Source organism: Rhinoraja longicauda, chromosome 14 (assembly GCF_053455715.1).
Source record: "Rhinoraja longicauda isolate Sanriku21f chromosome 14, sRhiLon1.1, whole genome shotgun sequence".
NCBI classification, from domain to species: domain Eukaryota; kingdom Metazoa; phylum Chordata; class Chondrichthyes; order Rajiformes; family Arhynchobatidae; genus Rhinoraja; species Rhinoraja longicauda.
In genome coordinates this window covers 1,785,111-1,800,803 of record NC_135966.1, presented here as the reverse complement: position 1 = coordinate 1,800,803, position 15,693 = coordinate 1,785,111, and the positions used below count along the sequence as shown (strand labels likewise).

At 49.5% G+C, this 15,693-nt stretch overlaps 1 long non-coding RNA gene across 1 annotated transcript in view; it reads right to left on the bottom strand.

Annotated features, from left to right (window-relative positions):
• The window catches only part of LOC144600002 (uncharacterized), a 269,597-nt gene that overhangs the window by 89,081 nt on the left and 164,823 nt on the right, over window positions 1-15,693 (bottom strand). The window contains exon 4 of the long non-coding RNA XR_013548065.1: window positions 3,617-3,664. This is a non-coding gene — a long non-coding RNA (uncharacterized LOC144600002). The remainder of the gene's footprint in view (window positions 1-3,616; window positions 3,665-15,693) is intronic.

Sequence of the window (15,693 nt, the reverse complement as noted above, 5' to 3'; positions counted from 1 at the left end):
CACCCTCTGATCTCAGTGGTGTATAGAATCACGAGGGGAATAGATGGGGTAGATGCACAGAGTCGCTTGCCCAGAGTAGGGGAATCGAGGACCAGAGGACATGGGTTTAAGGTGAAGGGGAAAAGATTTGATAGGAATCCGAGGGGCAACATTTCCTCACAAAGAGTGGTGGGTGTATGGAATGGATGGGATGGCGGGACTGTCATATGTTGAAAGAATGGGTCGATTGGGCTTGTATTCACTGGAATTTAGAAGGATAAGAGGGGATATTATAGAAACATATAAAATTCTTAAGGGATTGGACAGGCTAGATGCAGGAAAAATGTTCCCCATATTGGGGGGTGCAGAACCAGAGGTCACACAGTTTAAGAATAAGGGGTAGGCCATTTAGGACTGAAATGAGGAAATACTTCTTCACCCAGAGAGTTGTGAATCTGTGGAATTCTCTGCCAGGGGTCGGTTCACTGGATGTTTTCAGAGAGAGTTAGACAATAGACAATAGACAATAAGTGCAGGAGGAGGCCATTTGGCCCTTCGAGCCAGCACCGCCATTCAATGTGATCATGGCTGATCATTATCAATCAGTACCCCGTTCCTGCCTTCTCCCCATACCCCCTGACTCCGCTATCATTAAGAGCTCTATCTAACTCTCTCTTGAATGCATTCAGAGAATTGGCCTCCATTGCCTTCTGAGGCAGAGAATTCCACTCTGAGGCAGAGAATTCAAGTTAGATTTAGCTCTTAGGGCTAAAGGAATCAAGGGATATGGGGAAAAAGCAGGAATGGGGTACAGATTGAGAATGATCAGCCATGATCATCAGCCATTAGCAAATTTGCAGATGATACTAAGCTGGGGGGTAGTGTGAATTGTGAGGAAGATGCAATAAGGCTGCAGGGCGACTTGGACAGGTTGTGTGAGTGGGCGGATAAATGGCAGATGCAGTTTAATGTAGATAAGTGTGAGGTTATTCACTTTGGAAGTAAGAATAGAAAGGCAGATTATTATCTGAATGGTGTCAAGTTAGGAAGAGGGGATGTTCAACGAGATCTGGGTGTCTTAGTGCATCAGTCACTGAAAGGAAGCATGCAGGTACAGCAGGCAGTGAAGAAAGCCAATGGAATGTTGGCCTTCATAACAAGAGGAGTTGAGTATAGGAGCAAAGAGGTCCTTCTACAGTTGTACCGGGCCCTGGTGAGACCGCACCTGGAGTACTGTGTGCAGTTTTGGTCTCCAAATTTGAGGAAGGATATTCTTGCTATTGAGGGCGTGCAGCGTAGGTTCACTAGGTTAATTCCCGGAATGGCGGGACTGTCGTATGTTGAAAGGCTGGAGCAATTAAGCTTGTATACACTGGAATTTAGAAGGATGAGGGGGGATCTTATTGAAACATATAAGATAATTAGGGGATTGGACACATTAGAGGCAGGAAACATGTTCCCAATGTTGGGGGAGTCCAGAACAAGGGGCCACAGTTTAAGAATAAGGGGTAGGCCATTTAGAACGGAGATGAGGAAGAACTTTTTCAGTCAGAGAGTGGTGAAGGTGTGGAATTCTCTGCCTCAGAAGGCAGTGGAGGCCAGTTCGTTGGATGCTTTCAAGAGAGAGCTGGATAGAGCTCTTAAGGATAGCGGAGTGAGGGGGTATGGGGAGAAGGCAGGAACGGGGTACTGATTGAGAGTGATCCGCCATGATCGCATTGAATGGCGGTGCTGGCTCGAAGGGCTGAATGGCCTACTCCTGTACCTATTGTCTATTGTCTATGATCATATTGAATGGCGGTGCAGGCTCGAAGGGCCGAATGGCCTACCCCTGCACTTATTTTGCTAAGTTTCTAAATTGGAGCACTCGGTGACAACCCACGTGGTCACAGGGGAGAACGTACAAACTCTGTACAGTCAGCACCTGACGCCAGGATCAAACTCGTGTCTCTGGCGCTGCGAGGCAGCAACTCTGCCACTGCCTCACTTCTGTTACTGACAGATATCTGATATTTAATTTTCCTTTCAGGAATGTTGCCAGATGGCTTTGGCGTTGACTGCAGTAATCAGGTGGGCGTCCAGTAATCCTGCCCGACTGAATCTGATGAAATATTTGCAGATAATACTTTCTGTGGTCTTTCCACGGTCTGAAACTAAGCTCCACGAGGCCGTCGCCAGACACTCAACAATTAATTGCTCGACACACAAATTCTCTCATGGGCTTTTGCCGAGAAATAATGGGAATTTTAAAAGCCGAACTCCACATTTGGTTTTGATTAGCGATGGGACGCGATTTAAATCACACACGCGATTTAAATCACACGGCAGGTGTGGGAAATCTGAAATAAATAAACATCTGAGGTCAGAAATACGCAGCAGACCAGGCAGCATTTGCAGAGTTAAGGGGCCTGTCCCAGTTACACGGTTTTTAAGGCGCCTGTCAAAGTCTTGGCAGATCGCCAAAATTTTCTTTTACCCATTTAGAACTGAGATGAGGAAAACACTTTTTCAGTCAGAGAGTTGTGAATCTATGGAATTCTCTGCCTCTCCCCATACCCCTTGACTCCGCTATCCATAAGAGCTCTATCTAGCTCTCTCTTGAATGCATTCAGAGAATTGGCCTCCACTGCCTTCTGAGGCAGAGAATTCCACAGATTTACACCTCTCTGACTGAAAACTTTTTCCTCATCTCAGTTCTAAATTACTTACCCCTTATTCTTAAACTGTGGCCCCTTGTTCTGGACTTCCCCAACATTGGGAACATGTTTCCTGCCTCTAACGTGTCAAACCCCTTAATAATCTTATACATTTCAATAAGATCCCCTCTCATCCTTCTAAATTCCAGTGTATACAAGCCTAGTCGCTCCAGTCTTTCAACATATGACAGTCCTGCCATTCTGGGAATTAACCTAGTAAACTTACGCTGCACGCCCTCAATAGCAAGAATATCCTTCCTCAAATTTGGAGACCAAAACTGCACACAGTACTCCAGGTGCGGTCTCACTAGGGCCCTGTACAACTGCAGAAGGACCTCTTTGCTCCAATACTCAACTCCTCTTGTTATGAAGGCCAACATTCCATTGGCTTTCTTCACTGCCTGCTGTACCTGCATGCTTCCTTTCAGTGACTGATGCACTAGGACACCCAGATCTCGTTGTACGACACATAGAACTCGTTTTAGAGTTAATCTTCCAGCCCATGAAGAGGTTTCCTGGTGGCAAAAATATGGAACTGTGCAAGATACACATCAGATTTGGGCACGTCAGTATATTTGTGCAGAAGCAACTCTTTGTATCAATGCCACATTACTGTACAACTGCAGAGTCTCTGGGCCAAGCGAGAAGGTGTGCATAGGAACCAGTGCCGGAGTAACCTTGCAGCAAAGGCAACACATGCTACAGGCCCACACTAGATAACCCGGGCCTGAAAGGAACATCTAGACTCCACATTACAACATAAAAACGATGCATTTCTTAAACATAATAACATTGAGGGCGGTGGATTGAGTAACATTACACAAACTGTACATTTCTACTTCAGTCGTGTAAACAGCCTCCCACATAAAGCATCTCCCATTACTTTAGGCTCCAGCAACATGTTGGAGACTGCTTTAACACAATTCAGTTCCAGCACTTACATCAAAGTCAGGCCGAGTGGAGACCCAGTGTTTCTTTGTCTGGCAAACCTGAAAAAGAGAGAATGGATCGGTGTTACTCAACACTCATCTCCATCTACACCTCATATCAGCGTTACTCCCCCCCACGTGTCCACCTACACCTGCCATCAGTGTTACTCCCCCCCCACGTGTCCACCTACACGTGCCATCAGTGTTACACCCCCCCACGTGTCCACCTACACCTGCCATCAGTGTTACTCCCCCCCACGTGTCCACCTACACCTGCCATCAGTGTTACTCCCCCCATCTCCACCTACACCTGCCATCAGTGTTACTCCCCCCCACGTGTCCACCTACACCTGCCATCAGTTTTACACCCCCCCACGTGTCCACCTACACCTGCCATCAGTGTTACACCCCCCCACGTGTCCACCTACACCTGCCATCAGCACGTACAACACATGGAGCATGACGTTTATGCTTTTGGCTTATGCTTAGTTGCTCGGTCTACCTGGGTCTCCTCCATTGTCAGAGTGCGGCTAAACACAAATTGGAGGAACAGCATCTCATATTTCGCTCGGGCAGCTTACAGCCCAGTGGTGTGAATATTGATTTCTCTCACTTCAGGTAGCCCCGGTATTCTCTCTCTCTCTCCATCCCTCCCCCACCCAAGTCGCACCAGCTTCTCGTTCTCACCCAACAAACAGCTAACAACGGCCTGTCTCCTTTATCATCGTTACTTTTTTGCGCATCTTTCATTCATTTGTTCTATATCTCTCCACATCATCGTCTGTATTTCTCGTTTCCCTGATCCCTAACGAGTCTGAGGAAGGGTCTCGACCCGAAACGTCACCCATTCCTTCTCTCCAGAGATGCTGCCTGTCCCGCTGAGTTACTCCACACACCCCCACCCCACACACCCCCACCACACACACCCCCCACACCCCCACCCCACACACCCCCACCCCACACACCCCCACCACACACACCCCCACCCCACACACCCCCACCCCACACACCCCCACCCCACACACCCCCACCCCACACACCCCCACCCCACACACCCCCACCACACACACCCCCACCCCACACACCCCCACCCCACACACCCCCACCCCACACACACCCACACACACCCACCCCACACACCCACCCCACCCCCCCACCCCCCCACCCCACACACCCCCACCACACACACCCACACACCCCCACACCCCACCCCCCCCACACCCCACCCCCCCCCCACACCCCCCCCCCCCCACACCCCCCACCCCACACACCCCCGCCCCACACACCCCCCCACCCCCCCACCCCACACACCCCCCCCACCCCACACACCCCCCCACCCCACACCCCACACACCCCCACCCCACACACCCCCACACACCCCCACCCCACAAACCCCCACCCCACAAACCCCCACTCCACACACCCCCGCCCCACACACTCCCATCCCACACACCCCCCCACCCCACACACCCCAACTCCACACACCCCCACCCCACACACCCCCACACACACCCACCCCACACACCCACCCTACACCCCCCCACCCTACACACCCCCACCCCACACCCCCCCACCCTACACACCCCCACCCCACACACCCCACACACCCCCACACAACAGACCCCCACCCCACACACCCCACACACCCCCACTCCACACACCCCTCACACACCCCGGCCCCCACAGACCCAGGGGCCGATGGGCGTGGGCTCTATCATCCCGCGATGTTCCAGCCTTGGCTTCTCAGTGGCCCTCCAGAAGGTGTCGCACACTGGGCCCCCAATCGGCACAACCTGGGCTATTAGTGCTGGGATTCTTCTCATTTCGCCTGTGATGCACATTCTATTAATTACACTCAAACTAATGTAGTGCCCAAATTACTCGTAACATTCCTCCAACCTTATCAAGTCCACTGCCTCATTACATTCACTTGCACCATTAATTAAACCATTTGCAGCCAGCATTATTGATGGAGTCTGTGCAGAAGCTGCCCACGTCCACTTCCAGTCTATCTTTCATTTCGTGTACTTTTTTTTAATACTCAAGTAACGTTTAAAAATCGAGCTCTGAGATGGATGTTTCCTTGGCTTCAGGGGATGGCGCGGTGGCGCAGCGGTAGAGTTGCCGCCTCACAGCGCCGGAGACCCGGGTTCCACCCCGACTACGGGCGCCGTCTGTACGGAGTTTGTACGTTCTCCCCGTGACCTGCGTGGGTTTTCTCCGGGATCTTCGGTTTCCTCCCACACTCCAAAGACGTGCAGATATGTAGGTTGTGTAGGAAAATAACTGCAGATGCAGGTACAAATCGAATGTATTTATTCACAAAATGCTGGAGTAACTCAGCGGGTCAGGCAGCATCTCTGGAGAGAAGGAATGGGTGATGTTTCAGGTCGAGACCCTTCTTCAGACTGATGTCAGGGGGGTGGGACAAAGGAAGGATATAGGTGGAGACAGGAAGATAGAGGGAGAACTGGGGAGGGGAAAAAGGGAGGGACAGAGGAACTATCTAAAGTTGGAGAAGTCGATGTTCATACCACTGGGCTGCAAGCTGCCCAGGCGAAATATGAGGTGCTGTTCCTCCAATTTCCAGTGGGCCTCACTATGGCACTGGAGGAGGCCCATGACAGAAAGGTCAGGCTGGGAGTGGGAGGGGGAGTTGAAGTGCTCAGCCACCGGGAGATCAGGTTGGTTAAGGCAGACTGAGCGCAGGTGTTCAGCGAAGCGATCGCCGAGCCTGCGTTTGGTTTCGCCGATGTAGAGAAGTTGACATCTGGAACAGCGGATACAATAGATGAGGTTGGAGGAGGTGCAGGTGAACCTCTGTCTCACCTGGAAAGACTGTTTGGGTCCTTGGATGGAGTTGAGGGGGGAGGTAAAGGGACAGGTGTTGCATCTCGTGCGGTTGCAGGGGAAAGTGCCCAGGGATGGGGTGGTTTGGGTAGGAAGGGACGAGTGGACCAGGGAGTTACGGAGGGAACGGTCTCTGCGGAACACAGAAAGGGGAGGGGATGGGAAGATATGGCCAGTGGTGGGGTCCCGTTGGAGGTGACGGAAATGTTGGCGGATGATTTGTTGGATCCGCTGGCTGGTGGGGTGGAAGGTGAGAACGAGGGGGATTCTGTCCTTGTTGCAAGTGGGGGGAGGGGGTGCAAGAGCGGAGCTGCGGGATGTAGAAGAGACCCTAGTGAGAGCCTCATCTATAATGGAGGAGGGGAAGCCCCGTTTCCTGAAGAATGAGGACATCTCGGACGCCCTAGTGTGAAACACCTCATCCCGGGCGCAGATGCAGCGTAGACGGAGGAATTGGGAGTAGGGGATAGACTTTTTGCAGGGGACCAGGTGGGAAGAAGTGTAGTCCAGATAGCTGTGCGAGTCAGTGGGTTTGTAGTAAATGTCCGTCACTAGTCTGTCTCCTGTGATGGAGATGGTGAGGTCCAGAAACGGGAGGGAGATGTCGGAGATAGTCCAGGTATATTTAAGGGCAGGATGGAGATTGGAAGTGAAATGTATGGTCAGTGAGTTCTGCATGGGTGCAAGAGGTAGCACCAATGCAGTCGTCGATGTAGCGGAGGTAAAGTTCGGGGATGGGGCCGGTGTACGCCCGGAACAGGGATTGTTCGACGTACCCGACAAAGAGGCAGGCGTAGCTAGGGCCCATGCGAGTGCCCATAGCTATGCCTCTGGTTTGGAGGAAGTGGGAGGAGTCACTAACCCCTTAACAACTTCTCCTTTGACTCCGCTGCTCTAGATGTTAACTTCTCTACATCGGTGAAACCAATCGCAGGCTCAGCGATCGTTCCGCTCAACACTTTGCTCAGTCCACCTGAACCAACCTGATCTCCCAGTGGCTGAGCACTTCAACTCCCCCTCCCATTCCCAGTCTGACCTTTCTGTCCTGGGCCTCCTCCAGTGCCATAGTGAGGCCCACCGGAAATTGGAGGAACAGCACCTCATATTTCGCCTGGGCAGCTTGCAGCCCAGCGGTATGAACATTGACTTCTCCAACTTTAGATAGTTCCTCTGTCCCTCTCTTCCCCTCCCCCTTCCCAGATCCCTCCCTCTATCTTCCTGTCCCCACCTATATCCTTCCTTTGTCCCACCCCCCTGACATCAGTCTGAAGAAGGGTCTTGACCCGAAACGCCACCCATTCCTTCTCTCCTGAGATGCTGCCTGACCTGCTGAGTTACTCCAGCATTTTGTGAAATAAATACCTTCGATTTGTACCAGCATCTGCAGTTATCTTCTTACAAAATGCTGGAGTAACTCAGCGGGGCAGGCAGCATCTCTGGAGAGAAGGAATGGGTGACGTTTCGGGTCGACACCCTCCTTCAGACGTTAATGCAGGTACATTTGCTGTGCACAGGTTCAGTTGAGTCGAGTTGAGTTTCTCTCCAGAGATGCTGCCTGACCCGCTGAGTTACTCCAGCATTTTGTGAATAAATACCTCAGGTTTGTAGGTTAATTGGCTTGGCAAATGTAAAAACTGTCCCTAGTGGGTGTAGGATGGTGTTAATGAGCGGGGATTGCTGATCGGCATGGACGGTGTGGGCCGAACTAAGGTATTGTTTTATTATTGTTACGTGTACAGAGATACCGTGAACGACTATACTTTACCTATTAGGTAATCATATCACCCCAGACACAAGCACAATGAAACAAGTACAACAATCTCACACAAGTGCAACGATAAATATACCAGAGGGCAGAATATGGTGTTAGGGCCTGTCCCACTTTAGGCGATTTTAAGGCGACTGCCAGTGACTAGGCTGTGGCCGACAGTTCGCCGGGGTGTCGCGGGCGTGATCATGAGGAGTCTTCAATGAATCATAGTGGATCTCAGCGCGTCACTGAGAATTCAACCGGGATGAAATGTCTCGGCGACAGCTGGCTTGTCGCCAGGTATCGTAGCTTATTGCGGGCGCTGTCTGTTGCACGCTGGCCCCAGGTTTGATAGGTTCTCTTAGATGCATTTAGAAGCAAATTAAGTAAAGTGATTTGAAGATACCATAAAATACTTGTGTTTAACCAATTTATTTACCGTCAGGACATTTGACAGGTAGATTGGAGGCAACAGTTTGACGGTCAGGTAAGCGTGGGAATTTCGCGATGTTTATGGCCATCAGCGATTACTTTTAAAGTGGGCTCCCAACCCAGATATGCAACCCAGAAACCAGATATGCATCTCTCGTACATTTTCAAAGAATGCCCACACTCCGCACAAAAATCCATTTAACCACTTTTAAAATTAAATTTCTTAATTTAATTTCGCGATGTTTCAGAAGACGCTGTAATCTCGACCTGACTCGGCATTGTCGTGGTCGTTGTCGTGGTTATTGTCGTGGTCATTGTCGTGGTCATTGTCGTGGTCATTGTCGTGGTCATTGTCGTGGTCATTGTCGTGGTCATTGTCGTGGTCGTTGTCGCGGTCGTTGTCGCGGTCGTTGTCGTGGTCATTGTCGTGGTCATTGTCGTGGTCATTGTCGTGGTCGTTGTCGTGGTCGTTGTCGCGGTCGTTGTCGCGGTCGTTGTCGCGGTCATTGTCGCGGTCATTGTCGTGGTCATTGTCGTGGTCATTGTCGTGGTCATTGTCGCGGTCATTGTCGCGGTCATTGTCGTGGTCATTGTCGTCGGGTAAAAGAAAATGTTGGCGATCTGCTACGACTTTGACAGTCGCCGGCAGTCGCCTACAAAACTCGCCTAAGTGGGATAGGCCGTTTACAGTGTTTGTAATGTTAAGAAATATATAGGATCAGCATCCACAGACACAAGTACACATGCTTACGCATTTTTATAATTTTAAATAACATCTCTGGCGCATAGAGAATTAAACTGGATGCTAATTCTTGCAATCTGTCACTTCTATGTTTCAGAAGCCACAATATCGCGCGTTGGGAGATTTCAACTACACTCGTTGAATGAACTGAAACTCGAGCAATATTTTGCACAAAGATGAATCAGAATACTTTGCCTTGAGATCAATGAATCTGTCGACTCTTTGCCTCCAGCTTCCTGCAATTGACTGTGAATCTTTGGAAGCTAATATAAACTAAAACATTCAGATATATTTTTCAGCTCTGGGTTATATTTTGTTTCTCTGGCATTTAATATGAAAAAGAAAAAAAAAACACACACACACACACACACACACACACACACACACACACACACACACACACACACACACACACACACACACACCACACACACACACACACACACACACACACACACACACACACACACACACACACACACACACACACACACACACAACACACACACACACACACACACACACGTAAATTAGACTATGCACAATATCCAGCACTCAAAAAGCTGGAGTAACTCAGCGGGACAAGCAGCCTCAGCCCCAACCAGCCTGAGGAAGGGTCTCGACTCGAAACGTATAAGATTATTAAGGGGTTGGACACGTTAGAGGCAGGAAACATGTTCCCAATGTTGGGGGAGTCCAGAACAAAGGGCCACAGTTTAAGAATAAGGGGTAGGCCATTTAGAACTGAGATGAGGAAAAACATTTTCAGTCAGAGAGGTGTGAATCTGTGGAATTCTCTGCCTCAGAAGGCAGTGGAGGCCAATTCTCTGGATGCATTCAAGAGAGAGCTAGATAGAGCTCTTAAGGATAGCGGAGTCAGGGGGTATGGGGAGAAGGCAGGAACGGGGTACTGATTGAGAATGATCAGCCATGATCACATTGAATGGCGGTGCTGGCTCGAAGGGCCGATTGGCCTCCTCCTGCACCTATTGTCTATTGTCTATTGAAACGTCACCCATTCCTTCTCTCCAGAGATGCTGCCTGACCCGCTGAGTTACTCCAGCTTTTGGTGTCTATCTTCGGTTGAAACCGGCATCTGCAGTTCCTTCCTTGACGCCTCCCATTACACTGCTCCTGTGAAGCACAAACCAAGCCTCCAATTGGAATCATTGTTGCCTGAAGATCTCTATCAGGTCTTTATGGAATTCACTCAATGCCACTTTGCACGGCTCCTGATAAGGCTTTTTTTCTGCTAAGGCATTAAAAACGGCAAATCCAAAGCCATTTCTCTATCTATATCTCTCTCTCTCTCACTCACTCAGCCTAACTTATTGCGTGGAGCAGGGAATCTGTAGTAAGTGTCCACAGGGTTCCACTGGGTTTACACGCCAGCTCACACACTCAGGTAACAAGTTCCATCAGGGGTGCGATAATGGGATCACATTTCAAAAGTCCCTTCATTGAAATCAAAGGAATTGCCGGATTGATTATTGTCGGACATAACTTCTTTTTAATTCACTGGGAATGCCCGACAAAATATCTGTTCAAAATAGGTGAATATAATTAGTTTGGCTTAGAGATACAGTGCGGAAACTGGCCCTTCGGCCCACCGGGTCTGCGCCGACCAGCGATCCCCGCACACTAACACTATCCTACACACACTTGGGACAATTTACATTTATATTGAGGCAATTAACCTACAAACCTGCACGTCTTTGGAGTGTGGGAGGAAACCGAAGATCTCGGAGAAAACCCACGCAGGTCACGGGGAGAACGTACGAACTCCGTACAGACGGAGCCCGTAGTCAGGATCGAACCTGCGTCTCCGGCGCTGCATTCGCTGTAAGGCAGCAACTCTACCGCTGCGCCACCGTGCTGCCCGACATTGTGGGCCGAAGGGCCTGTTCTTGTGCTGTATTTCAGATACTTTGGAGATACAGCGCGGAAACAGGCCCTTAAGCTCTCCAAGTCCACGCGGACCAGCGATCCCCCAGTACACCAACACTATCCTATACACTGGGGACAATTTACAATTTTACAAAAGACAATTAACCCACAAACCTGCATGTCTTTGGAGTGTGGGAGAAAACTGGAGCGCCTGGAGAAAACCCACGCAGGTCACGGGGAGAACGTACAAACTCCACATAGACGGCGCCGGTATTCAGGAACGAACCCGAGTCTCTGGTGCGGCGAGGCCGCAACTCTACCACTGTGCTGCTTGAACTATGTTATGGAGACATAGAGCTTTACAGCTCAGAAACAGACAATACGGCCCAACTTGCCCACACCGGCCAACATGTCCCAGCTACACCAGTCCCACCTGCCTGCGTTTGACCCATATCCCTCTAAACCTGTCCTATCCATGTACCTGTCTAAATGATTGTTGAACATTGCAAATAGTCCCTGCCTCAACTACCTCCTCCAGCAGCTCGTTCAATACACCCACCACACTTTGTATGGAAAAAGTTACCCCTCAGATTCTTGTTATGTTCTACGAAGTCTGTGCCATGTTCAGCATGGAAACCAGCATTGAACATCACATCAGAGTCCAAACGTTCCATGGAGAACCTCAACCCATTCCTTCTCTCCAGAGATGCTGCCCGTCCCGCTGAGTTACTCCAGCATTCTGTGTCTACCTTCCGTTTAAACCAGCATCTGCAGTTCCTTCCTGGTCATTGTCCAGTCCAATCCATCTGACAAATGACTTCCCAGTTGCTGTTGGTATTAGTTTCTTATAGCCAATTGGTTGATTATCAATTTAATGTTCCTTTATCAGCCTGACATTTCCTTCCAGTGTGAACGCAGGGTGACTAAAGCCTGTTACATAGAAACATAGAAGATAGGTGCAAGAGTAGGCCATTCAGCCCTTCGAGCCTGCACCGCCATTCAATGTGATCAATGGTTCCTCCAGCATTTTGTGTCCAACTTCGGTTTAAACCAGCGTCTGCAGATCCTTCCTTCTCAAACAATATCTGCTGCTCTCCGAACTATTTCCAGTGTGTCTTTCAGGAGGTCACAGCGAGCAGCCCACCAAACAGCGACGGTTAGCAGCCCACCAAACAGCGACGGTTAGCAGCCCGCCAAACAGCGACGGTTAGCAGCCCGCCAAACAGTGACGGTTAGCAGCCCACCAAACAGCGACGGTTAGCAGCCCGCCAAACAGCGACGGTTAGCAGCCTGCCAAACAGCGACGGTTAGCAGCCCGCCAAACAGCGACGGTTAGCAGCCCGCCAAACAGCGACCGTTAGCAGCCCACCAAACAGCGACCGTTAGCAGCCCACCAAACAGCGACCGTTAGCAGCCCACCAAACAGCGACGGTTAGCAGCCCGCCAAACAGCGACCGTTAGCAGCCTGTGCAACCCGCGGTGTTCAATTATAGATGCTGATCAAGGGTCTCTCGAATTTGAAAGCTGAACCCAGTGCCAGCTAAACAGCCGGGCCTGGAGTTTGTCATGTGCTGCTAAAATCAATAGAAGTCCACAAATTATTCCATAATTTTCAGAAGAATTGGCCTTCGTCGCTACTCCTCAGCTCTTTGTGCTCGCTTTATAAATGTTGTGTTTTGGAGACAGCTCTAACTGATTGGCTACTTCCCTGGAGAGGAATTAGTCAGAATTAGCAGATTAAGCTAATTATTCCCATCTGGAGGTCTTCAGGTAGGTTTTAAAAAATTAAGCTGATTATTTTGGGAGCATGAACACCAAAAGAAAGATATTTAATAGTTTTCCATTGTGATTCTAACAAGAATACATCGACCAACGCCCTCCAATATTTGTCAAATAATTTGCTTTAAACGTCTCAGACGTCAAAAAGCAAGTTGTCCAAATGTGGTCAGTAATTCAAATGACAATAGACAATAGACAATAGGTGCAGGAGTAGGCCATTCAGCCCTTCGAGCCAGCACCGCCATTCAATGCGATCATGGCTGATCACTCTCAATCAGTACCCCGTTCCTGCCTTCTCCCCATACCCCCTCACTCCGCTATCCTTAAGAGCTCTATCCAGCTCTCTCTTGAAAGCATCCAACGAACTGGCCTCCACTGCCTTCTGAGGCAGAGAATTCCACACCTTCACCACTCTCTGACTGAAAAAGTTCTTCCTCATCTCCGTTCTAAATGGCCGACCCCTTATTCTTAAACTGTGGCCCCTTGTTCTGGACTCCCCCAACATTGGGAACATGTTTCCTGCCTCTAATGTGTCCAATCCCCTAATTATCTTATATGTTTCAATAAGATCCCCCCTCATCCTTCTAAATTCCAGTGTATACAAGCCCAATCGCTCCAGCCTTTCAACATACGACAGTCCCGCCATTCCGAGAATTAACCTAGTGAACCTACGCTGCACGCCCTCCATAGCAAGAATATCCTTCCTCAAATTTGGAGACCAAAACTGCACACAGTATTCCAGGTGCGGTCTCACCAGGGCCCGGTACAACTGTAGAAGGACCTCTTTGCTCCTACACTCAACTCCTCTTGTTATGAAGGCCAACATTCCATTGGCTTTCTTCACTGCCTGCTGTACCTGCATGCTTCCTTTCATTGACTGATGCACTAGGACACCCAGATCTCGTTGAACTCCCCCTCCTCCTAACTTGACACCATTCAGATAATAATCTGCCTTTCTATTCTTACTTCCAAAGTGAATAACCTCACACTTATCTACATTAAACTGCATCTGCCATGTATCCGCCCACTCACACAACCTGTCCAAGTCACCCTGCAGCCTTATTGCATCTTCCTCACAATTCACACTACCCCCCAGCTTAGTATCATCTGCAAATTTGCTAATGGTACTTTTAATCCCTTCTTGTGGTCTGTGGTGTTTTAATCACTCTTTGCTTTCTGTCTGTCAACCAATTTTCTATCCATGTCAGTACCCTACCCCCAAAACCATGTGCCCTAACTTTGCCCACTAATTTCCTATGTGGGACCTTGTCGAAGGCTTTCTGAAAGTCGAGGTACACCACATCCACTGACTCTCCCCTGTCAATTTTCCTAGTTACATCCTCAAAAAATTCCAGTAGATTTGTCAAGCACGATTTCCCCTTCGTAAATCCAAGCTGACTCGGAATGATCCCGTTACTGCTATCCAAATGCTCAGCAATTTCGTCTTTTATAATTGACTCCAGCATCTTCCCCACCACTGATGTCAGACTAACTGGTCTATAATTACCCGTTTTCTCTCTCCCTCCTTTCTTAAAAAGTGGGATAACATTTGCTATCCTCCAATCCACAGGAACTGATCCTGAATCTATAGAACATTGAAAAATGATCTCCAATGCTTCCACTATTTCTAGAGCCACCTCCATAAGTACCCTGGGATGCAGACCATCAGGCCCTGGGGATTTATCAGCCTTCAGTCCCATCAGTCTACCCCAAACCATTTCCTGCCTAATGTGGATTTCCTTCAGTTCCTCCATCACCCTAGGTTCTCCGGCCCCTAGAACATTTGGGAGATTGTGTGTATCTTCCTCAGTGAAGACAGATCCAAAGTAACGGTGACTTTGTGAAGAAGTTAGTTATTCACAAAATGCTGGAGTAACTCAGCGGGTCAGGCAGCATCTCAGGAGAGAAGGAATGGGTGACGTTTCAGATCGAGACCCTTCTTCAGACTGACGTCAGGGGGGCGGGACAAAGGAAGGATATAGGTGGAGACAGGAAGATAGAGGGAGATCTAGGAAGGGGGAGGGGAAGAGAGGGACAGAGGAACTATCTAAAGTTGGAGAAGTCGATGTTTATACCACTGGGCTGCAAGCTGCCCAAGCGAAATATGAGGTGCTGTTCCTCCAATTTCCGATGGGCCTCACTATGGCACTGGAGGAGGCCCATGACAGAAAGGTCAGACTGGGAATGGGAGGGGGAGTTGAAGTGCTCAGCCACCGGGAGATCAGTTTGGCCAACGGGGACCGAGCGCAGGTGTTAAAGGTGTGAAGAAGTTAGAGTCATAGAGTGTTACAGTGTGGAAACAGGCCATTCGGACCAACTTGGCCACGCCAGCCAACGTGTCCCATGTACTCTAGTCCCACCTGCCCTCGTTTGGCCCATATCCCTTCAAACCTGTCCTATCCATGTAACTGTCTAACCATTTATTAAACGTTGCGATAGTCCCTGCCTCAACTACCTCCTCTGGCAGCTTGTTCCCGGCACCCACCACCCTTTGTGTGAAAAAGTTACCCCTCAGATTCCTATTAAATCTTTCCCCCTTCACCTTGAACCTATGTCCTCTGGTCCTCGATTCCCCAACTCTGGGAAAGAGACTCTGTGCATCTACCCGATCTATTCCTCTCATGATTTTGTACACATGTTCTTTTCAAA